Source organism: Saimiri boliviensis, chromosome 20 (assembly GCF_048565385.1).
Source record: "Saimiri boliviensis isolate mSaiBol1 chromosome 20, mSaiBol1.pri, whole genome shotgun sequence".
In the NCBI taxonomy this organism is placed as follows: Eukaryota; Metazoa; Chordata; class Mammalia; order Primates; family Cebidae; genus Saimiri; species Saimiri boliviensis.
The window spans coordinates 22,927,603-22,953,260 of record NC_133468.1 but is presented as its reverse complement, the minus strand read 5'-3'; the positions used below and the strand labels follow the sequence as shown (position 1 = coordinate 22,953,260).

Below are 25,658 nucleotides of genomic sequence, written 5' to 3'. Positions count from 1 at the left end.
TCCATTAATTTGAAGAAAGGCAGATGGCGCCCAATAACCTGATTTGAATTGCCAATAAACTGCATCATCTTTTTACTAGGCTTGCCGTTAAATTGTAATGGAGGGTGTCAGTGGTGCAGAATGAGCTCCAAGAAAGATTATTCAGGGCCCGTGGGGTAAGAGAGTGAACAGTCAGTCTGTGTCCACACAGCCTCCCTGAGGAGGAGGAGATTTGGGGCAATTAGGTTGGGGAGGGTTCTGAACTGTTGAGACTGAAGGGAAAAATGTGGCAGAAAGGGGTGAGCTGGCAGGAAAGTGGTATTTTTCAAGAAGTTTGACGCCCATCTTATAAATTTGTGGGCACCAACCACGTCTCACCTATTGCTACTTTCCCACTAAAATTAGGTGTTAGGAGAGCAGTCACTAAAGGCTGGCTGAAGGAGATGAGAACTTTGATGGGTGGAAAGCATAAATTACAGTGAAGAGGGAAGAAAATACAGCCAAGGTAAGAAAAGGAGATACTTCCCACAAAAAACTGCAGGGTTGAAAGAAAGAGTCCTAGGCTTGGGGACGTGGGTTCTAGTCCTGACCCTAAGAGTACATCACTGAGAAAAGCCTTATCAATCTCCAGACAGAGGAAGACAGGTACCAAATTGCTGAGGGAACTTGCCACCTCCGGCCACCAGAACCCAAGACTCCAAAACTTTCTAGTGATGCTTCCACAAAAGAGCATGCTCATCTTTGCTTATGTGCTCAGTGAATGGTTTATTGAATTTTCTGACTCAAAATGGTTAATTCTGTTGATTTTCTTAAATGTCAAAATTAAATGGCTGGACTGGAAGATCGATAAGGTCCTTTTCAACCATAAAATTCTGTAATGTGTTCTACAATGTTTGTAAAGGGCCAGCTTTTGTTTTGTTTTGCTAGTGCGGAGCGTCAGGGTCCCCAAGCCAGCCTAATTCAGTTAGGTATGGGAATATCTTGCCAGGTCATCATCTGGGAACAGAATACATTGTAGCATGGCTATCTCTGCTCCAGGAATTAGACATCTTGCTTCAATGTGCTGGGCTTAGGTAGTTTTCCCTGCCTGTTATCCTTTCTTTCTATTTTTTTCAGCTCTTCCCTTTGGAGAACCACCTGTCTGCCATTCTCATTCCATGTGGTAATGGTAAGGCCGACCTTCTCACCCACAGTGGGCACTTGACCAATGTTCAGCCAACCAGAATGTTCTACACCCTCTGGCTACAGTATTTGGTTCAAGAATGAGAACTTAAGACAGTCTAATGAAAATCAGCCTCAGGATTTTTGCCAGAACAATTGAGAATGAGACTCTCTCTTTTCTTTAGAGTCACTAAACTGCATGGATATAAGCTTGAAGCTGCAGGTGGCCATAAACTCTTGAGGAGATCCTGGACCTGAAAATGAAGGCAACATAAAGGAAAACAAAAGTGAGACAGAGAGAGAGAAATTCCTTGAACATGGTGCCTGAAGGTAGATTTGCCCCTGGATGTTTCAGTCCAATGAGCCAGTAAATTCCCTCTTTTGCTTATGTTGATTTTAATTGGGTTTTGTCACTTGCAATGAGAAATGTCCTAACTAACACGGTCACCTTGATACTCAGGGTGACAGGCCGAGAGAGGAGAAAGAGACACCTGCAATATAGGGAGCAAATTCAGTGAGCAATAGCATAGAACCTGCTGGGTTTGGATAGTCCCAACAAGTAAAGGAGAGAAGGAATTAGACATCTTGCTCCAATGCTTTGGCAGTAGTACTTCGTTACAGCTAAAATACAACTGATCAGGTAATGCTCGACCTATTATAGTCATAATAATAGTGTGGTGGGGAGGGTTTGGTAAAGCAGAATCCTCAGGCAATTGGCATCAGAGTCATCCAGGGAGGTTTCTTTTTTAAAAAAATTTAGATTCCAGGGCTTTACCCAGACTTATTATTCAGAATTTGTGAATAAAGGCCTGGAATTTGCTTTCCTAAAAGATTCCTAGGGTATAGAGTTTGAGGTTCACTGTCATAGTAATGAGAGCTCAGACTTCAAAATTAGAAGGTTTGGCTTTAAATCTAGTCTCTGCCATTTACTACCTGTATAACCTTGGGCTAATAACCTTCAGTGTCAGCTTTTTCAGCAGTTAATAATGCCTCACAGGGTTGTGAGAATAAATAAGAAAATGTATTCATGTAAAGTATTTACCCTGCAGCTTTTTTATACAGGAAAATTTTAGTGACTATTATTAACAAAACCTGCAACTATAAAAGAAGGGAGCAGACTTAAGAAAATGCAAATGGAACATGTAAGCATTGCATTTGAATTACGGCGCTCCTCGGAATCTGTGACATAGCATGCATAGTGGTTAACACTGGAGTCTCTAGAGTAGGAATGTCTGAATCAAATTCTGGTTCTGCCACTTACCAGCTATGTGACCACCTACTGAGCTGCTTGTGCCTTTTTTTTGTTGTTGTTCATTTGTAAAATGGGATTAATACTGGTACTTAACTCACCACTTTTTGGGGAGTAATGATAAAACAAGATAATAAATGAGAAGGGCATGGATGATACTAGTTTTATTATGACCGTTTTCTTCTTTTCCAATGACATTAATTCTATTCCCTTGTGGTTAACCCCCACATAGCCTTATTCCTCTGAGACCCTCTCCCACTGGCCCCTGCCCTTTTTGTTAAATAAAGAAATTAGATTCAGAGAGGGCCTCCCATGCCCAGCCTTGAACTTGAGTTGAATCTCCCTAGAGAGGGCCCCAGGCTGGGGAATGGTGGAGATGCCTGCTTTGTGCTATGGAGCCCTGGTTTTTATGCTGACAGCCTACGTGCTCGGAGAAGTGTCTGGAACTTAAGTTGACATTTGCAAACTATCAAAGCCCTGAGCATTTCTTTTCTAACCAAGCCCTAGGAAACCTCAGGGTCCAATGTATTAAGCAAATGAAGAAAAAGCAACTGTCTTTGGGCTGTAAGTCATGCTGATGGATATAGCACTTCAGTCCTGCCTACTGTATCTATGTAGGTATTGAACGTTTAGGGATCTGTTCAATACAACGTTTCAAGTGAAAACAAAAATATCAGCAAGCCTCGTAACGAGAATATAATTGCAGGAGCAAAATGGCGATGTCTGGCAGTGCTGCAAAAGTGCTTGGAAGAATTTGAGGAAATATCTGTACCTGAAATATAAGTTGTACCTCATCTTCCTCATTAATTAAATGAAAACATAATCTTTAATGTTGCTTTTAATCTGGATTATTTAAGAGTCTTAGATTCAAGATTCTATGACATTATCCAAAGGCACTTCTCTTAGGAAGTCTCTCTGTTCCAGCTGATTTCCAACAGTAGGAGGTGGGATGGGTGACATCTGCGGATAAAACCAGGCCGTGCTGTTGAACAGTTGGCAAATCCAAGTGATTCTCTTCTCCCTGGAATGGGTGCAGGGTTGCATATTAATTTACAATTACTCATGAAGTAGACAGCAAAGGCTTCTCTTTTGTCAACACTTAGACATACAGATTAGGTAATATTGAATGGGCAATGAATATTTCATTTCCACCTTGCCTCCTGGTGCCAATCACTGTAAATGAGGCTAGATTAATATCCGAAGTGACTCACACTCTGTTAGGTATCCAAGTCTAGGCCCCTCAGACTCACTCTATTTTGGCCTTAATTTGTCAGCTGAATTTTGTTAGTGACTATGCAAGACAGAAAGAAGCAGGACCATATAGTTTACCTCAGCTTTATGCTGGACATGAACTGCAGTGTTTCAAAGTGATCTTTGGTTCTGATAATATGGCAGAGCAAACTTGTAGAAAGGATGAATAAAAAATAGAAACAGAATTTTTAAAAATACTCTGGCATAAAAGAAAAAAATCCCCACGTACAAGAATTGAAGAGAGAAATCAAAGCCAGGGCAGTAATGGAGAGTTGGTATTTCAGCAAAATTTTCTAACCCAGATATAAGCGCTAAGAGCTGAAGGTTGGGGATTTAACACCCACTGGAGTACAGGAAATGTGGCCTCAAGCCCTTGCTAGGTAGGGAAAATAGAACTGAGCCTCAGCATAAAGCCATGAGCCTTGAAACGCTGCATTGTCCGTTGGATGGTGATAACAAAAACTCCACATCTGAGTCCAGGAAAGAAGCAAGTAAGCTTGCCACCCATCTAGAACCCCAGTTTAAAAAAAGAAAAAGAAAAAGCTGTGTCCAAAAAATCAAAACGCCAGGTCTGGGCCACATATGGGCATGGTATCTAAATGTATACCAGTGATAAGTTAGCACAGATTGCCTACGTCTATGAAAACCCTAGGATATAATAGGGGCGATTGAGAAACTGCATTGTTGGGACATTTTTACAAATCAGTGCATGAAGGATTCACAGCCATAAATTTACCATATTAAGGTAGAGTTACAAGATGGCTCAAAAGGATAATTAGCACCTTAAAGATTCAAAATAATAGAATTATCTTTATGAGACTATAAAATAAGAGCACTTTAAATTATTAAAGATAGAAGAAGTAGTATGATACGAGAAGCAGAAAATTTAAAAGAAATATATAAATAGAACTCATGCATCAGTTAATTTACCCAGCACTGAGGGATTTTTTTAGGAGACAAGATTCTCAGTACTAAGGGAGACTCTCATTAGGCAAAGCAAATGGTCAGGTTACCTCCACTGGGTAACCAAAGAGATTTAAATGAAGAGACTGTTTACAACCATGTGGACAGAGTTTGGGGAAACCAGCAAGGAACAAACAATATAACAACAGGGAGCCATTACTACTGAATATGCAACAGAGGAGAGTGTGGAGACCCACATTGTGAACTTTTGTTCCCTTACTACCCTCAAGTCTGAAGGGGCAAGGAGAGGGTACCATTACTGAAACTCAGAGAAATAAGCTCCATGGAGCAGCCCTTAATGGAAAGAAATGGGAAAGAAGCAAGGAGAATAAACACACCATTTTCACTCTCCTCCTACCTTCCCTCTGAACTCCTGTTGGGAGCTCCCGTTGGCTAGCCTCAGCTAAAAGCCAGAGAGAAAAGAAGTTCTTTGACCTAGTCCACATAGGCCAGCCTCCTGAAACACAGATCAGGAAGGGTCCAGAATGGATCTGGAAGAGCAAAAGAAAAATAATCAGGACAAAGGCACAATGAAATTGACCTTCTGAATGCCTATATATAAAACCTTGCAAGTTAAAGCAGGTGGTGCAATACCAGAATTAGGAGGAAAATACCAGGAGGTTAGAAGAGCTGAGCCTTGGTGGCACCTTTGGTATTTACAATCAGTGTGACTTTGAGAAAGTATCTTTGTTTACTCAAACTTCTTTATTATTAATGAAGAACGAGGCTGGGCATGGTTGTTCATACTTGTAATCCTAGTACTTTGGGAGGTTGAGGCAGATGGATTACTTGAGCTCAGGAGTTTGAGACCAGCCTGGCAAGATCTCATCTCTACAAAAAAAAAAAAAAAAAAATTAGCCAGACCTGGTGACACACACCTGTAGTCCCAACTACTCGGGGGGCTGAGGTAGGAGAATTGGATGCACCTGGGGAGGTCAAGGCTCCAGTGAACCATGATTGTGCCACTGCACTCCAGCCTGGGTGACAGAGTGAGATGTTGTCTCAAAACAACAAAAACAACAACAGTGAAATTATTCTAGAACAGAAGTCTCACACTGGAAACCCATGGATCAAATCTTAGTGGAGTTGTATATTGTTTAGTCTATAGAATGTTTTAGACTAAATCTGAATAATTCAATAACATTGAAAATTTCAGGAAAATTCATAAGATAATGTGGATTTCTAGCTTTCTTTGTGTTTGTGTTTGGCAACAATTGTCTAAAGGCAAGACCCTCACTCCCAGTTCTACACCAACCATCCCTTCCGGCTCATTCCACTTATTTGTTACGTGCATACTCCCTGTAGAAATTGGAATTTGCAATCTTGAATAGCTCTTTCAGCTATCAGGTTTAACAATCTGTGAAATTTAAGGCACCACTGTAGTTTTTGACTATGAACAAGGCTTTCTGAGTTTTTTAATTGAGGTGGATTGGGAAGTTGGCAGGTGGCTGTTTTTGCATATCTTCCTTTACATCTTAAACACAGCACATATGCAGTTTTATGAAGCATATGGTTTTCCATGTGCATGACTTCATTTTGTTGATTTTTCCTTTTCCTAAGTTCTCCAAAAGCCCAGTAGAATAAACACAAGCTGCCGCTTGGGAAAACAATTCTGAAGAAAAGCCCAGCTGGGGAGGAAAAAGTAAGGCATTCCAAAAAGCGGCCAACTGACGACATTTTTGGTGTAAGTTTTTACAGTTCACAAAAACCATGACTGTTTTCTCCCCGTGGCATGATATAGGATGAGCTTGGTGTAAAACAGCTCATGGTGACATTGCCTTTGCTCTTTGGGCTTGTGGCAGGGAATGGATAAAAAAGGCAAATTTAACCTCTGGCAGACCTTGACTGGAAACGTGTGAACATTTTACCTTGTGAAGAGCCCTGGGTTTTACATCAGCCAACAGCCATGACAGGAGATGACAGAAAAAAGGAAGAATATTTTCCAGGCTTGGAGAAAGATAAATCTGAAAAGGTGTTTCTCCCCATAGACCAGCTCTGCTTATGAGATGCTCACAGTGAGTTGTCAGAACAGAGAACCTTGAGGTAAGCATTAATAAGAATTGCACTAACTTTCCCTGAAGGACCAAGAAGCTGGGATTCTCTAGCCAACATTTTGTCCTGAGAACCACTGCTCACCCAGCTCCATGGAGGATTCCCCCTCAGCCCATCCCTCAGGGCTTACCTTGTACACAGTTTCAGCTACTGCTGGAAAATGACTCCGCCAAAGAATGAGTGTTGGAATAGATGCTCCTAACTCCTTTGCTAGAATAAACAAGGATTGTGGGTTGAATATAAATTATTAAAATGTATTAACTTTCTTCTGGACAACTCTGGTGCTAGTTATCACCTTTGCCTCCAGGAAAGGTAAATGTGTTGTGTGTGTTGCGGGCTGAACTGGCACCTGACAAAATTGTTAAGTAGCAAAGTTTGTCTTGATGGCTCCTGTTCCAGAACATCCCCTGTTCCCTTTCTGGGGTCTCTTTTGACGCCCACCATTTCCATTCCTGTGTCTTTCTGAACACCTGGCACCTCCTATTAGCTTTATGGGCCTGTCTCTTCTCCAAGCACAGCTGTCCCTCAGCCCCCACCAAGGCTCCCTTCTCTGTGCCACTACGCCAGTGAGATTTCCTGTTGGGTAGGGTATCAGATTTCCTGATAGGTAGGATATAATTTAGTATCCAAAGCTGGGCAATTTTGAGAGTAAAAGAGAGCTGAGCTATTAATAATAGTCATAGTCTTTTTAGGCCACTATAATAAAATAGTATGGACTGGGTAGCTTATAAGCTACAGACATGTATTTCTTACAGGTCTGGGGCCAGGGAAGTCCAAGATTAAGATCCTGGCAGATACAGTGTCTGGTGAGGCCTGCTTTCTGATTCATAGATGGTGCCTCCTCACTGAATCCTCACATGGTGGAAGGGGCAAACGAGCCCCCTTGGGCCTCTTTTATAAGGAAACAATCCCATTAATGAGGGTGGAACCTCACAAAATGTCCCGCCTTCTAACACTATCACCTTGGGGGCTAGAATTTCAACCTATGAATTTTTAGTGGGACATAAACTTCACAGCATGTCATTATACCTACATGACAACATTTTAGTCCACCCCTGAGAGTATATTTGTATTTCCACAGGGGTCTTCTAATCTTCTAATGATATTTTGTTTTAACCTAGAAAAAGACTCCCAAGTTTGAAGTTTCTGATGTTCTGACATAATAACAGGTGAGCTCAACAATTTGGGGGCAGGTAAGGCTTTTGTAGCAAATCAAATCAAACCATGTACATTAAAAAAAATGACGTTACTTTCTTGTTAATGAGTTTTGAAAATTCTTTCTATATTTTGCATACAAACATACCTCTCTATCAGAGATATGTTTGGCCAATATTTTCTCCCAGTTTGTGGCATGTATTTTCAGTTTTGTAATGGTATATTTTATAAAGCAATTAATTTTATTTTGCTGAAGTCTAATTTATCATTTTTTTTCTTTTATGGTTAATGCCTGTGTCCTAAGAAATCCTTCCCGATCCTAAGGTCACGAGGTTTTCTTCTAGAAGTCTTATCATTTTAGTTTTATGATTAGATTTATGATCCACTTTGAGTTAATTTTTGTATGTGATGTGATGTTCACATTTGTATATGTATATCCACTTGTTCATGAACCATTTATTGAAAAGGCTATCCTGCTCCTCATTAAATTTCTTTGACACCTTCATCAAAAATCAATTTACCATATACAGTAATTCTATTTCTGGATCCTCTATTCTGTCTCATTTTTGTATATGTCTATCCTTGCACCATTATCACACTGTTTGATTACAATAGTAATTCTTGAAATTGTGTGGTGTAAGTCTTCTAATTTTGTTTATTTTTTTCTGGTAGGTGCATATTTATAAAAAACTTCCCACAGCATTCCAAAGTAGGAGTTCCGTTTTGCCCTCCACGCAGCAATGTATTAGAGTTCCAGCTGCTTCCAAAGCCCCTGTCAACACTTGGATTGTCTGTCCTTTTTTTTTATTTATTTATTTTTATTTTTTATTTTTATTTTTATTTTTTTTTATTGCATTTTAGGTTTGGGGGTACATGTGATGAACATGCAAGATTGTTGCATAGGTACACACATGGCAGTGTGCTTTGCTGCCTTCCGTCCCCTCACCTGTATCTGTCATTTCTCCCCATGCTATCTCTTCCCACCTCCCCACCCCCCTCCCCTCCCCCATTTCCCCCCAACGGACCCCAGTGTGTAGTGCTCCCCTCCCTGTGTCCATGTGTTCTCATTGTTCGACACCCGCCTATGAGCGAGAATATATGGTGTTTTATTTTCTGCTCTTGTGTCAGTTTGCTGAGAATGATGGTTTCCTTAATTTTAGCCATTAGGGTATGAGATAGTCGCTCATTAAAATGTTAATTTACCTTTCCTTGATAATTAATGACTTAGAGCACCTTTTTATTTGCTTTCTGTCCTTACATATGTCTTCTTTAGTGATGGTGTCTTGTAAAGTTTCTTTAATTGAGGTTTTGGTCTTTTAATTATTGATTTATAAAATGATTTTATATATTCTGGGATATAAGCATATATATATAATAACATATATATAATATATATAATAACATATATATAATATATATAAGCATATATATAATATAAGCATATATATATATAATATAAGCATGTGTATATAATAAGACTTTCTTCCATTTTCTTTCTTTCTTTTTTTTTTTTTTTTTTTCCTGAGATGGAGTCTTGCTCTCTTGCCCAGGCTGGAATGAAGTGGTGCAGTCTTGGCTCACTGCAACCTCAGCCTCCTGGGTTTAAGTGATTCTCCTGCCTCAGCCTCCAGAGTAGCTGGAATTACAGGCATGTGCCACCATGCCTGGCTACTTTTTGTAGTTTTAGTAGAGACAGGGTTTCACTATCTTGGCCAGGCTGGTCTCAACCGCCTGACCTCATGATCCACCCACCTCAGCCTCCCAGAGTGTTGAATTACAGGCATGAGCCACCGTGCCTGGCCTCTTCCATTTTCTTAACTGATGAGCATTAAGCTTTTAATCTTGATGAAGTCCGTTTTTTTTCTTTAATGATGAGTGCTTTTTGTTTTGCATCTAAAAATTTTTGCCTTTCCCAAGGTTATGAATTAGGTTCTTAAGTTTTATAATAGAAACAGCACAGCACACTTTTTGTTTTTATGTTTGGATTTATGATTCATTTTAAATTGTATTTTTGGCCATTATAGTGGTTAGGTTTTTTTTGTTTTTTTTTTCAGATGTTTATCCAGTTATTTCTGTGCCAGCTCCTTTCTCTCTTTGAACTGCCTTGGTGCTTCCTTGAAGTGTTTTAAGCAGAGAAATACTATGATACATTTCTGATGTGAGGAGGGTGGACTGGAGGTAGTAGGGAGATTAGTCAGGAGGTGACTGCAGCAGTCTAGGTGTGTTGTGATCATGGCCGCAGCCAAGGTAGCAGTAGTGAAGATGCGGCAAAGAGGAAGTCACATCGTTCGTCCAGATCTTGGAGACTGATTTGTGTTGATCCCGCCTACTTCCCACTTTCACCAATCTCCGCAGTTTCAGCACACAGAAAGGGACAGCGCAATGTGATAGGCCAAATCCATGGGTGAGGAGTCAAGTGTTGGCAGTTTTTGTCTAGGCTCTGTCACTAAATCTTAGCTAACCTTGTGAAAACAGCATTTTCTCATAAAAAAACTAGATCATTAATGATGTTGTCTTTCATACTAAAATGATATAATTCCATGCTGTTCTCTGAATGCTCCAGGAAAGGTGGCCAATGAATTCCTATGTCAATATACTCTTTTTGATCTTTACCTTATCTGAGCTCTCTGTAACACTAGGGACTTCACCAGCCATTCCTTTCCTCTTGAAGTTCTCATTTCTCCTGGGCTTCCATGCCTCTCCTCTCCTGATTCCCCAATTTTCTCTCTGGCCAGTCTTTCCTAGGCGGCATCACTGCTTTCTCTCCATTTATACAGCTTCTAAACATTGGTCTTACTAGGACTCTTACCATGGGCACATTCTAATTCTGCATTTCTTCTGGGTCATCTCTTTCCTATTCATGACTTCAAGTACTAGATACTATTTCTTCAGGCATCTAGATGCTATTTCACACATTGCCTTTTTTTTTTTTTTTTTTAAAGACAGATTATTGCTCTATTGGCCAGGTGAGAGGGTAGTGGCACAATCTCAGCTCACTGCAACCTCTGCCACACAGCCTCCCAAGCAGTGGGGACCACGGGTGCACACCACCACACCCAACTAATTTTTATATTTTTAGTAGAGATGAGGTTTCACCATGTTGGACAGGCTAGTCTCAAACTCCTGATCTCAAGTGATCCACCACCTTGGTCTCCCAAAGTGCTGGGATTACAGGGTGATCCTATTTCACACATTTCTATCACCAGATAATGTCTTTCTCTCTTGAATTCTGAACTTACATAGTTAACATTTACCTGGTCATCTGTACCCAGTTATGTCCTAAGTCCACAATTTAACTCATTAACATCTCCCCCAAAATAATCTCCCCTCCTTGATTCCCTGTTTTCATGACTTCTATTTCTACCTACCCAACCTCCCATGTCAGATGCCTGAGAGTCATCCTAAACTGCTTTCTTTCCTTGACTCTCCACAACCAATCCCCGAACACTTCCCTTCTCTTTCCTAAATATTGTTCATGTTCTTATCCAAATTGGAAGACATATGAAAAAGAGTCAGTATTAGTAATAATACAAATATAAACAGTGTAAACCAGAACAATTCTGGGCAAACAACAATGTAAAATTAGCCTACAGTTGAGAAACAGAAGTAATTCGTTCCAGAGTAGTTTGAAAAAGCACATCGCTCTCGAAGAATTGAGAGAATCACAGCCCACATAGTAGTCTAGGTTGTCTGATGGAGACTTACATAGTGAGAGATGAAGCTGGAAATGTCATTGCTATACCAGATTCTGTAGGTATAAAATGCTTCTCACCTTGAAATTATCCATGAGTGATAGTACTGGTTGGCTGCTTAGAATTCATTTTCTTTCCTTTCTAGCAAAAGCCATCTCCCGTGTAACCACATGTTTCAGGAGAAGCTGACCCTACAGCCAGCTCCACCAGTGAGTCTAATTGGTCCAAGGGTCATCTTTATCCCTGTGCCAGAGATTGGCTCATGGGGCAAATGGCCCAACTCCAGCCAATGACACATCAGGGGAATCTGCTGGAGGATTTCCAAAAAGAGTTTCCTCATTCCAAACAGAAAACCATAAGAAAGGATTGTCATGCCTATAATTGCTACAGCTATTTTAATTCCAGTATGAGGTTGAAACAATCTTTGATGGCCAAGTGAAGAGATGGAAAAAGCAGGATTCAGGATAACTTTGTGAGTTGCTAGGCTACCAACCCCTGCCCTACTTCTGGACTTCAAATATGAAATGATACTTGCTTTCTTACTTAAGTCCTTAAGTCGGGATTTTCTGTTAATTATAGCCAATAACACTCAGATATGCCATGAAATTTAAGAATGTGAAGTAATGGCCCTGACTTTCACAGAACTGGAAGGAATGTGACTGTCATGTCACTAACTGTCACTATCACTTGTTGGACAATTAAGGCTGCTATTTATCTTACCTTGTGTTGTTGCTTCTCTTTCTATGGGATTATGTTGAATATGCATCCAATCTGGAACTTTAAAAAATCAAAGTCAGTGATAGATCTTTTACTTCTTTGTAGGCCTATAATCCATTACATAACCCACACAGTTTTTGTCAATCATTGACTCCCTTCTTATTCTACCCACATAGATTTTTTTGGAAGGTGACCAAAATGCTATCTCTATTTGGAGATAATAATTAGTCTCATCTTCATTGGTTTCCTCTTGAATGTGGAGGGAATTATCGGATGAGTAAATTGGAACATGGTGGCCATGTGGCCTGCTGCCCCCATGTACCACTTGGAGACCAGCCTGGCATGGAAATGACCAGATGTTGGAAGCTGAGCTGTTGGTGAGTGAAATGAATAAGTTAGCTCTTCCACTTCCCATCTGCATGGACAGCTTCTGCATTGCAAAACTATAGGTTCTTGTCATTTCACACAGCAGTAGTTAGTCTCTTAACCCCTTCCTAAACTTGGCATTAGAAAGCCCTCGATGGCCAATTAGGCTGCATGGGTATATGTACACTAGTGCCCATCTGCCACAGGAATAGAAGCAGTGGCACAATTCAGATCACTACCAAGATACACAGATGCTTCTGGATCTGAGGAAGTGAACTATAGAAAATGAAGACTGACCAGATAAAGGCAATAAGAATGGAAGTAGAGGGGCTTATTAAGCAGCTCTGGATAAGCGGAGAAAGGATGATGGTTCTATGTAGAGTGTGCCAAAAATGGGCTTGTTTCACAGATTATTTGAACACAGAAGTGGGGCTTTTCTTCTCTCTCCATTCATTAATTATTTTTCTGAGTAGACTAATAATATATGCTTTTTGTGAAACATTTGAAAAATGGAAGAAAGTATAAGAAAAAATAAAAATCACCTATACATTTATCTCCTAATATTTCAGTATATCTGTTCAGGCCTTTTTTTCTAGTTTTGTGATCATTTTTTTTCAGTCAACAAATATTTATTTCCACAAATATTTAATGCATTTTGTATGTGTCAGACACCATGCCAGGTACTAAGAATATACTTGTGTTCAATAATTTGCATAATTCCTTATCTCCTAGAACTTTGAGTCTAGCAGAAGTGACATATAAACACACAACTGCATTAAGAATTATCTAATATCAAATTTGACAAGCTCAGCAAAGAACAAGTATGAAGTCTTTTGGAAGAATGGGACATCCTAACCTAGCGTGGATGTAGGGAGTGCACCTAAAAGAAAAACTCTGACGGTAAGACTGGAATAGTGAGAAACTGCTGGCCAGAGGTCAATGTGCTGGTCCTAGAAGGGTAGAGTAGGGCAGGCTGGGAATAGAAAGGAAAATTGCTGGTTGGGGAATAGCTTGCCTGAGGTCTTGATGAGGAGTCAGTGACTAGATGGGGGTGAAGTGGCTTTAGGAAGAAAAATGGGAGCCAGATCCTACAGGACAAGTATTGACAAACAACAGCCCAGGGGCCAAATCCAGCACCCCACCTGTTTTTTGTGAATAAAATTTTATTGGAACAGAACCACACCCATTGATTTATATAATGTCTGTGGTTGTTTTCACACCACACTGGCAGGGATGAATAGTTGTTACAGAGACTGTCGGGTCCACAAAGCTTAAAGTATGTACTATCTGGCCTTTTCCAGAATATTTTGCTGACCCCCTGCTATGGGGTTTTGTGGTTGAGCATACGGTGGAATTCTTTTACCACAAGTACAATGGGAAGACTTTGAGAGGAAAGTAAGGAAGAAATCATCAGATTTTTCTTTTAAAAGAATTCTAGCTACAGAAGTGTGTAGAGATTAGAACTGGAGATTCTGGATGGATATTGGACACCTCAGAGTATCCAGGATACAGGGGTTGGTGGTTTGGACTCAGGTTGTGTCAAGTGAGCATAGAAAAAAAGAGACGGATTTGAGGTCTCTTTAGCATTTGTATGGGATGGGACTTGGTGGCTGATTGGGAAGGGGAAGTAAGGATAGAGGGGTGTTCAGGAACACCCAGGTTTCTGCCTGGTCTGTCTGCATGGATGAGGGTGTCATCAACCACATTGGCAGCTGTGGAAGAGAAGCAAGATTGAGAAGGAAAGTCAGGAGCTTTTAGCACCTGTCTAGTTTAATCATAATGGGTAATATAATAAATCCCTATTAATGGACATGTAGATTGTTTCTATTGTTTTTCTTTTTAAAATAATGCTGTGATGCAGTAAAAGGAACAGTCAGCAGAGTAAACAGGCAACTCACAGAGTGGGGGAAATCTTTACAATCTATACACCTGACAAAGAACTAATATCCAGAATCTACAATGAACTCAAACAAATCAGTAGGAAAAAAACGAAACAATCCCATCAAAAAGTGGGCTAAGAACATGAATAGGCAAATCTTAAAAGAAGATATACAAATGGCCAACAAATACATGAAAAAAAAATGCTCAAAATCACTAATGATCAGGGAAATGCAAATCAAAACCGCAATGTGATACCCCCGATTCCTGCAAGAATGGCTATAATAAAACAATCAAAAAACAATAGATGTTGATGTGGAGATGATGAACAGGGACACTTCGACACTGCTGGTGGGAAGGTAAACTGGTACAGCCACTATGGAAAGCACCGGAGCTTCCTTAAAGAACTGAAAGTAGAACTACCATTTGACTCAGCAATCCCACGGCTGGGTATCTATTATTCAGAAAATACACCTGCACACACGTTTATAGTGGCATAATTCACAATAGCAAAATTGTGGAAGCAACCCAAAACCCCATCAATCAGCAAGTAGATAAAGACACTGTAATATATACATACATAGTGGAATATTATGCAGCCATAAAAGGGAATGAATTAACAACATGTGCAGTGACCTGGATGAGACTGGAGACTATTATTCGAAGTAAAGTCACTCAGGAATGGAAAAGCAAACATCATATGTTCTCACTAACATGTGGAATCTAAGCTATGAGGACGCAAAGGCATAAGAATGATACGATGGAGTTTGGGGACTTGGGGGGAAGAGCAGGAGGGGGTGAGGGATAAAAGACTACAAATATGGTACTGTGTATACTACTCGGGTGATGGGTGCACCAAAATCTCATGAGTCACCACTAAAGAACTTACTTATATAAGCAAATACCCCCTGTATCCCAATAACTTACGGAAAAAAAAAAATAAAACAAAAATAGTGCTGTGATGAATTCATTTGTGCATATATCTCATTCTTTCCTTAGACTATAATCCTAAAAGCAGAATGGCTGGATAAAAGACTACATACATTTTTAAGCTCTTTGAGCTATATTGCTAAATTATCCTCCAGAATGTTATTTCAATTTATATTTAGACCAGTGTATGCTGCTGTAGCCATTTTTGGTTCAGTAGGCACCAAATTGCCGTAGGGTTGGGTGTCAGAATCTGTCTTGTGTCTTTAAAAACAAAACAACTCTTTTGCTTCCAGTTCAAGGTATTAATGCTTAAAAGATTTTCCACGTTTGAAAGGATTTTTGTGGTGCTGGCCTGTAAGTTGACCTTTTTAAGGTGGGTAAGAAACATTCTTCAAAACTGTGGTTGACATCCAAGGTAGGAATTCTGGCACAAGAACCTTTCCAGTTCCATCTCTCCTTGGTGTAATAAAAGGTAACTTACAACCCGAGTCACATTAAGCCCCTAATATATGTGAGCTTGTGTTCCAGGCCACATCTTCTCTGTCTTCAGAGAGGATTTTGTTTTCTGTGGCACATCCATCTCCCATCACACTCCATAGCCACACTTCACACTCCACAGTTTCAGCAGCCAGACTAACAAAGCCTTTTGGCACAAAGCATAGGTTTCCAGCATCAGGGAAGTGTTCTGGGGTGACCATGTAAGGAAAGGGAGGTCTGGTGTTGAAGCCAGGCAGCCTTGGACATGAACTCCAGTTCTATCTATTGCTGGTTTTCTATCTTGTGAGATCATGTAACTGCTCTGCCTTCACTTTCTCATCTGTAAAATGGAAGTTTTTTGTAGCTAGCTCAGAAATTCTTGGAAAGAGTTGTGACAAGACCCAGCAGATGCTGAGTCTAGTCCCTGGCACTGAGCAGGTATTGGATAAATGCTGCATTACTGAAAAATGAAGCTGGGGAGTGGGAGAGGGTCTGTGGAATTTGGGGGACTTCTGCCCTCTGCACTTCAGCTCTATAAACTCTGAGACCCTAAGTCTCGGAGTTAATCGCAGCTTAATACACCAAATTAATCATAGCTCTTTATTTAAGAAATAAGAAATCATGAGTGAGTTTAATTTTCCAATGTCATTTTAGGCGGTCAGCTCTCAAGTCGAGGAAGATGATCATGGGAGAGGCATGCTGCATGGCCTGTCTTCTGCAGGTGTCTTGCTCACTAGCTGAATGGACCACCTGAAACTTATAGCATGCATCTTGTTATCGCCAAGATGCCCTCGTGAAAATACAGATATCTTCAATGGAAGCCGCTAGATGTTAGCACAGACTCTGGAGTCAGAGGACCTGGTGATAAATTCCATCTCCCCTACTTGTTAACTATGTGACTTTGGACACATTACTTCACATCTCTGTGTCTCAGTTTCTTTATCTGTACAATGTAAATAATAGTGTTTAGGGAAGACTAGATGAGATAATGTCTGGGAAGTTATAAGTGCTCAATTAAAGTTAACTATTGTTAGTAGCTATTACTAAACCCTGAGAAGAAAGGGTAGGTGGTGATATGACTCCACTGAGAATAAACTTAAGTTTCTCCTTCAACCAGGTGAGTTTCCATAGGCTTTGCAAAATAGATGCTATTTCACAGATGAGGGCAACTAAACCTCGGAGAGATTAATTGGTTCTGAGTCACACAGCTTCATCAGGATGCCCTGAAGAAAACAGGATATAATGCATACCCTCCTTTAGCTGTGCCCCCAATAACCTCCTGAATAATTTCTGGCTTTCTAAGGGAGGGCTAATAGTGGTAGCCCCTGAAATCCACCTGCACCCTCTCCCTGAGATAGTCTGTAGAGGACAGTTCCCAAATGCTTTCCATTTTGAGGAAAGACAGCCTGAAGAGCAACTTGGAAAAGCAAGGTCAGATACCAAACCCAGAGGCCATATGGATGTCACACCTCAGTTCTTATGGTGATGACTTGGCACGTAGAGATGAAAAAAATCATCTCCAAGACAATGTAGGTGACTTATTTACAGATGATTAATCCCATTGTATACCACTGCTGAAATCAGCTTCTGGCTTCATGCCTGGTGACGTGGGGAAAATACCACTGCTTCCGTGTCTTGGGTGCATTTCCATCTGCCAGGGATTCTCTGGGTTCCTGGGGGAGGTGAGTCAACAGTCTGTCAATATTATAGATTTAGTGTCTTGATGTGGGTTCTAATGAGAGAGTTCTTATAATGTTTCACACATTCCCACCCACGCTAGCCGCAATGGTAAATATCAAACCCAGAGACCAGAAACAGGAACTGCTTTCTTCCAGCTTTAGATCTTCCACCTAATGTGATCAGAGAATTCTTATTTCATTCGACATGTCGTTCATGAGTGCCTACTCTGCACTAGACACTGTCGCAGAATAGAAGAAGGTACACTTACAGAAAATTTGCTATGATCTTGAAGAAACAGAGCTCAGACAATTATTATAATAATATCTCTTATTTATTAAGCATTTACTGTGTGCTGTTCACTGTACCAGGAACATCACAGTTTATCCTCCCCAGAGCCGTTTGCGGGTAGGTCCTATGGTTATCCCTATTTTTCTCTTAGTGAAGACAAAACACAAAGAGGTTAAGAAGCTTTCCCAGGATGGCACAGCTGGGCAAGTGGTGGAGTTGATTTTACCCAAGTGCAGTCAATTCTCATTCTTTGTGGCAGTTATGTTCTGTAAAGTGGCTATGAGCACTGAATTAGCAAATATTAAACAGTTCCTCCTAGAGGAAATACATGGTTAGATTCCATTGAGCCTCCAATCAATATGTAACCTGCTTTAATTGTGTTTTGTTTAAACACATCTTATTCAATATGTACTTTTGACTCATTAACATTGAACATATAGCCAACAGCACTGGGACCCATGCCCGAATGAAGCTTCTCTTACACATATATTTTGTCTGCAAGGCACACAGCAGCCTTCTGCTTAGGATCACTTCAGCACTATGCTTTGGGACCATTTAAACAGCAAAGTAACCAAAATAAAGCATAGAAATCAGAAAAAAAAATATGGGACACTAAATAGACCACAAAAGGGACACCTGTTCTCAGTCTGAGAGCTGAAATGAAAAAGCAGAGGATCACACTGTTGTCCCACCTCAGCTAGGAACGCTTGTGTTGAGTGTTGAGTGACTCAATTTTTTTGCTGCTTTAAGAATCCTGCAAGTGAACACAAAAGTGCCAGGAGTGTTGATTTTAAAGTTACAAATAAATTTTAGCCTGTAGGGAAATTTCATTCGTAAGGAGGATTGACTACAGTCTTATTCCAGAGCGTGTTTTTACTCTTCTTCACACTTTACCCTGCTGTGGTCAGAGGCTTCTAAGATGGTCTTGAGGGATCCCCACCTCCTGGTCTTCATTCCCTTGATAACATCCTTGGTAACGCCAATGCCCTTGAGTATGTGCCAGACTTAGTGACTCATTTTTCTAATGAATAGAATGTGATGTAAGTTCATAGAATATCACTTTTAAGATTCAATTCCAAAAAAAAACTATAGCTTCCACCTTGGACATTCTTTCTTTTTTGTTAGTTCTCTGGGAAGCTTGCTGCCATGTTTTGAGCTGAGCTGCTCTATGGAGGAACCAACATGACTAGGAATATGAGAGAGCCAGCAGGATAGTGAGGCCCTCAATACAGCGAGAAACCAAATTCTGCCAACAGCCATGTGAGTAAATAGATCCTCCCACAGTCAAGACTGCTGCCCTGACCAATACATTCGTTGTAGCCTTGTTAGAAACCTTAGAGCCAGAGGCAGTGAGTTAAGTCATGCATAGATTCTTGGCCCTAAGAAACTATGAAATACCAAGTCTTCGTTTTAAGTCACTAAACTTTGTTTTAAGTCAGTAAGTTTTGGGGTAATTTGTTACAAAACAAAAGATAGCCAGCACAATTGCCTTCTCAAATGCTACATTTGTGATATTGCATAGCTTTATGAGCTAGATTCTTTACATGCTCTACTGCATTTAATCCTGATATTATTCGCATTTTGTAGATAAAGCAACCGTTCATCAGAGAGGTGGAGTAACTTGACCAAGGTAACACAGCTAAAGGTGAATCGGGTTTTTGACTACAGATTTGATCAACCTCCAAACTCTCAAGTTAGATTTTATTTGCACAATACCATTGAGCTGATCCAAATGCATTCCTCATGATTTCAAGGTCCATTTTTTTTTTCATTTCTCATTTTATAAAAACAAACTTTCAAGCAAAAGAAAGATTAGATGAGATGGAAAGATTCAGGTGGCCACAGTGATACTCAGTGTCTGCCACTACTTCTTTCTAATCCTCATCTGCAGAAGAAGCCCTTTGAGCAAAGGATGGTGCAAATGTTATTTTTTACAGAGTCACCCCACCTAGAATCTAATTGTATTAATCTTCTCAGGCTACCATAAAAGAATACCAGAGGTTGGGTGGCTTAAACAACAGAAATTTGTTTTCTCACAATTCTGGAGGCTGAAAGTCAGAGACCAAGGTGCCCGCATGGTCACTTTCTGCTGTGGCCCTTCTTCCTGACTTGTAGATGGCCACCTTCTCGCTGTGTTCTACCACATCTCTCACAGAGAGAGCGGGCTCTCTAGTGTATGCTGTTCTTGTAAGGGCATTAATTCCATCAGATTAGGACACCACCCTTATAACCTCATTTCCCCTTACCTCCCTAAAATCCCTATCTCCAAATACCATCACACTGAGGAATAGGGCTTCAAGCCAGGGATTTGAGGGGGTTGAGTAGGGAACGTAATGAATATAAATCAACATTCATTTATTGGCAACTAGGTCCAAAACTAGGTAGAGATTAAGGATGCCACTCTCAGTGTATAAGCCTGAAACTTGATGTGGAAGGGGACCAAGAGATATCCGGTAACCACATCAACTTCTTACCTCTCTACTCCTTGATTTCTGGCAGGCAGACTAAGACAGATAACCCTTTCAGGGGAGGCCTGAACTTAGGCTATGTGTAGCATTACTAAATGGCTCAAACAACTCCAAACTCCTCATTTTGTAAATGAGGACCCTGAAGCTCAGAAAGATAAAATGACTTTCCCAGGGTTGCAGAGCTGATTAGTGGCAGGGCCAGGTCTGGGTTTAAGTGTGGTGACTTTCATCCTCTTGCCCCTTCCCCTTGGCCAGGCTGGAGGATGGGTATCCTGTGAAACCCTTAGAAGGAGGACACTGAACAAATCCTTGAAGTCTCCTGGGCATGTGGAGGTTGTGATGGAGGTGTATTGTGAGTGTGAGTGTGTGTATGTGGCATGTTGCTGGGCGACACAAGGCAGCATAGCTGGCACCTTTGTCTTCCTCATGATTCAGTTTCTTCTCTTGGGCCCCTCTTCCTCTATAAAATAAAAGCTCCTCTGGCAGCTCACTAAGGGTAGGGATTGACAAATTTTCTTTTTTTTTGAAAAGGACCAACTAGTAAACATGTTAGGCTCTGTAGGCTAGACGATGTCTCTTGCAACTCAACCCTGCCACTGCAGCTTAAACATAGCCATAGCCCGTATATAACTAAATACGTGTGGCTGTGTGCTAACAAAACTTTGTTTACAAACAGATAGCAGGCTGGATTTGTTCTAAGGGATATATTTTTAGAGCTGCGGAACTACGGTGCTTTCTTTGTCCCTGACAAACATCCTCACATGAACTTACTCATCCCTTCTCTTATCTTATTTTGCCAAGTTCTCAGATTCTAAAGACCAGGACTCCTTATGAATCTGTCAGCCCCCCTCATTCCAGCTCTGGGTCTCTGTGTCACCACCACTGCCACCTCGTCATTACCCTACTTTATGCCTATCACTGGACTAAACACCTTACAGTCTTCACCACATTTAATTTTTTCAACAATACCAAGAGGTAAGTACCACTCCACATCTAACATGACTTGCCTGAGGTTTAAAGAACTAAGTAAGTTGTCCAAGGTTGTTGTAAATACGAAGTGCTGATTTTGACCATTTTTTTTAAATTTGTAAATCTCAAGCTCTTAATAAATTTTCTACTAACTCCTAAATAGATAGTTTTAAACTAGCACAATGAGAAAAATCACCAAAGTGAAAAGAATATAGAGTAACAAGTTGAACCCTTTAATTTCACTGTAGGCCTAGGCATCTAAAGCAGTGATCACTAGGCCAGGGACCAAATGTAGGTGAACATCAGGATCTCCTGGGGAGATTGTTAATATGCACGTTCCTGGGCCCCAATCTCAGAGATTCTAATTTCGTAAACACATGAGAAGACCCAGGAGTCTGCATGTAAGCCAGCATTCCAGATTCTAGGACCAGTGAGAGGTACACAACTTCTGAGGTCCTACTGAAAAAATGCAGCCATCGGACTTGATGTAGATAAGATGCTTTGGAGCATCCACTTCTGCGTCTCAGGTCCTGTTGGACGGCTCAGCAGCACGGCAGCTCTCACTCTGACTCAGCACTCATGACCTCACGGTGTGCCCTGTAGAAAGCATAACTGCTGTACTCTAAGTATAGCCCCAGGAGGAGGAGAGCTCTGGTTTTCTTTTCTCTTCTTCTCTCTTCCTTTCTTTTCTTTCTCAATTCTTGGCATGTCTATGCATACCAAATGAATGAATTTTATCAGAAACTTTTAATATCTTAATGCGGCTCTTTGAAGCCCTGCTAGGACTTTGGGGAAAAGAGAAGGGGCTCATTTGAATTTGAACCTTCAGTAATCTCACTAATACAAATAAGCAAGGGGTGACTACTTAGCACATACACAGTTGGTATTTATGAGAATGTGGAAGTTAAAGCAGGTTTTTCATACGTGATTTTTTTTTTTTTTTTTTTTGGTGATTTAGGCGCTCGCATCTCTACCCCAACAGCAGCATCTTAGAGGCAGTGAGAACTCTATCTTAGAAGGTGAGTCTGTCCTTTCAAGTTGACGATGTGCTTGCTTTTGGGTCAATCCCCAGTCACCTGCCCCAGATCCATTCTTTCTAGAAGTGTCCCATTCTCCCCACGAATGAGAAATGAATGTGCTATTGCAGGCTTGCAGGCAGAATGCATCATTCTGAGTGTGTGCTGGGTTCCCCGGCTTCTACTCCAAACATTCTGTGAATGCTCAATTGCAACCACTGGGTTTCTCCAAACTGACTTGCCATCAAATGGATATTGTTTGTGCGGGGGTGGTAGAAAGTGAGTAATGGCATGTAGTTTCATGGAGATGCTTGTTCTAATCAAATATTTCAAGGTCCAGTGTTCCAAATCTCATTATAATTTTGCTATGAAAAGAAATGAGGTATGTATATGTGTGTGTGTGTGTTTGTGAGAAACAGCTAAGGTTTATTTCTTAATCTGTTAGAAAAACAGAAAACATAGCTCAGGAAAAGAAAGAAAACAGAAGTCAAGACATCTATCTGTGATACAGAATAAACCGTGACTTAGAATATTTCATGTAATTACTTCAAACCACAGTAAGACTCCAGTGCTTAAGATCACAGATGCTGGCGTGAGATGGCTGGGTCTACATCTTGGCTCCATCAGTCACTGGCTCTCTGTCTTTGGGGACCTTCCATAACCTCTGAAAGTCTCAGCCTCCTTGTCTGTAAAATGAAAGTAATAATAGTCCTTCCTTGGGAGGCCGAGGCAGGCAGTTCACAAGGTCAGGAGTTTGAGACCAGCCTGGCCAACATGGTGAAACCCAATCTTTACTAAAAATACAAAAATTAGCTGGGTGTGGTGGCAGGTACCTGTATCCCAGCTACTCGGGAGGCTGAGGCAGAATTGTTTGAACCTGGGAGGTAGAGGTTGCAGTGAGCCATAATCATGCCACTGCACTCCAGCCTGAGTGACCAAGGAAGACTCTGTCTTGAAAAAACAATAAATAATAATAATAGTCCCTCCATCATTAGATTGTTGCAAAGATAAAATGAAATAGTGTAGTAAAAGCACTTGCATGCCTGGCACTTAGTAGGAGCTCAATTACTGTTAGCTTTCCATTCATCAGGTTTTCATTCAAAAAACATTTATGAAGTGCCTGTTACATGCCAAGAACCATTTTTTGATACGTATGAAAAAGCAGTGCACAAACAGATAGGAATCCCTACCTTTATTCTAACAGGATCAAACAAGTAAAACACAACTGATATGAAGTGGTGTCGAGAACTTTGGAAAAAATGAAGCTGGGCAACAGTGCTAGGTGAGGCAGAGTGAGCAGGGGTAATTTTCCTGCTGCCCCTGAGCTGCATGAGGATTGAAGTTTGGGACATAAGGACCGGTATGGGAACACTGAGTCTTGTAATGATTGAAGAAAATTGGGGAAAGAAGCATAAAGACATTAGCACTAACCTAATGATGTCAAGGCAGAGAATATTTAGGGACGAGATAGGAATAGAGTTTTTTCCTGAAACACGCAGACTTCTGGGGCCTCCACTTTTTCTCTGCTATTAGTTACTGGAAGCTTTGGAAGAAGTGGCTTCATAGACCATGATTATTAGCTTTACTATAAAAGGTTTCCCAGATTGGGATCAATGGATAATTAAAGGGGCATCTGAAACTCCTGAATATTTATGTAAAATTGTATACATGTAGGTAGGTATGTGCAGGGAGAAAGTTCATACATTTTATCCCATTCTCAAAGGGACTCAAGATCAAAACAAAGTTAGAACTGCTTGTCTCCTTGGTTCATAAGAAGGTGACCACACTGAACAGTGTCAGTGGGCACCTCTTGTCCTTGCAAGAGTATGAATGGCGCTCCCTTTCATCCTCCAAGCTGTGGAGATAATTTTAGGATCTCCTGGGCTGTAAGGCTCCTACCTTACTTCTTTGTTTGATGCATTTCTATGTCTCTTAGACGGCCTTCAGCCCTGGGTTGAAAAGAGGAGTCTAGAACACCTTTTAAACAGAATATTGGGACTGCAGGTTGTACAGCTCACTATCCACCTAGGCTGATGTCCTTGGGTGTTCCTTGACCCCAGAGGAGAGGACGGGAGTGGCTCCTCTTTAGGAAGCAGGGGTAAGTTTCCAGAGGATTCCTTCCAACATGCTGTTTCCCGTAAGTTCGCTTTCACACGCTCCCTTATTTCCCAAGCTGAAACTGTGACATTGTGCCAACTTGGCTGTAGGCAGCACAAAGCGAAAAACAAAGCACAACCAACAGGACAGATGATGAGAGCTAGGGGTCCCTAACACTGGGGACTTAGTGGTGAAAATCCCGGATCTTTTTCCACTGGACTAAGCTTGAGGTATTTGTCTGCGTGTCAATGAGGCTTATCGAAAATGGTGGCTGGAAGATCCTTCCTTTCTAGGCACTTAAAATGTCTGAATTTTGCTTCCTTATCAGCAAAACAAGCAGAGGTAAATGGAAAGTAAATGTTCAGCTGCATAAAGAGCCAACAGAATTAAATATAGACGAGTGACCTAATTCTAGCATCCTCACCCCTGACTTTCTACTTCATTTCTTTTTGGTTTCCTTATGAGGCTACCACTTTATCTGCACAAGAAAGACTTTGGTTAATGACTTTGGACTCCGTTGGGTCTTCTGACCTTGGAGCAGCCAGGGAATAGATTTGTGTTCACAAAAGAGAGAGATCAAGAAGAAAAAAAAGCAGGAAACTGGAAATTGGAGTGTCCATTGAGAAACATACCCTCTTTGTCATTTTTGGAAGGCTTGTTGTTTAAGTTTGGAAGTTTAAGGCCATCGGTGGATTACATTATGTTTGCTGCATGGCTTTGGGATAATAAGTGGAAACCCACAAATAATGGGCTTTCCAAATGACTCAAATTCATTATAAAATTATTGGATATAACAAAAGATTATCCAACATGAAACTATCTAATCTGATTAAACCAAACTTGTTCTTAAGATATACCACAACATAGGCACATACACATTCATTTAGGAGAGAAGAGGCCACAGCACCCCAATATTTATACAGGGTACTGTGATGGCTTATGTGGGTGTGGCTTGAAGTTCTGGATGCTCTCTCGCTCAGAAGCCACCTAGACCAGGGCTGAGGATGGGATCTTGGATGAGGGCCAGAGTTCCCCGTCCAAGACTGCACCATCAAGCACCAGGACAGTGGAAGCAAGTGTCATGAAGCCATGGAAGCTCAGGGCTCTTATACTCCATAAACCCTCCTGGATATGACTAGCATGCATGCTGGCTCTACCACCCCCACCCATCAGGCTGTAGACTTTACATTTACACAAATCAGGCAGTCCTAATATGCTGATCCTGATACTATCCAGTGGCACTCACTGGGACATTGGCAGCTCTACTGGA

At 40.9% G+C, this 25,658-nt stretch overlaps 1 protein-coding gene and 2 long non-coding RNA genes across 11 annotated transcripts in view; 2 read left to right on the top strand and 1 right to left on the bottom strand.

The window, feature by feature from the left end:
- Positions 1–6,646, top strand: part of UBLCP1 (ubiquitin like domain containing CTD phosphatase 1) — a 261,529-nt gene extending 254,883 nt beyond the window's left edge. For 6 of the 7 annotated variants that reach the window (XM_074390300.1, XM_074390299.1, XM_074390298.1 and 3 more), the window contains 3 exons: positions 385–1,470; positions 6,164–6,287; positions 6,406–6,646. The gene's annotated coding sequence lies outside the window, so the exon portion shown is untranslated. The remainder of the gene's footprint in view (positions 1–384; positions 1,471–6,163; positions 6,288–6,405) is intronic. The other variant, XM_074390296.1, reaches the window with a different exon arrangement.
- Positions 2,699–11,669, bottom strand: LOC141582425 (uncharacterized). Its single transcript, XR_012515262.1, has 4 exons — positions 11,583–11,669; positions 6,786–6,865; positions 4,962–5,094; positions 2,699–3,410 (listed from the first exon to the last, which is right to left on the bottom strand). It is a non-coding gene; the product is annotated as an uncharacterized LOC141582425 (long non-coding RNA).
- Positions 11,670–11,687: 18 nt separating this feature from the next.
- Positions 11,688–24,504, top strand: LOC141582424 (uncharacterized). 3 transcript variants are annotated; one of them, XR_012515261.1, is made up of 4 exons: positions 11,688–12,596; positions 13,318–21,281; positions 22,234–22,294; positions 24,228–24,504. It is a non-coding gene; the product is annotated as an uncharacterized LOC141582424 (long non-coding RNA). The 3 variants fall into 3 exon arrangements; XR_012515260.1 differs by having other exon boundaries at positions 11,688–19,098; positions 19,426–21,281; XR_012515259.1 differs by having other exon boundaries at positions 11,688–21,281.
- Positions 24,505–25,658: the final 1,154 nt, after the last annotated feature.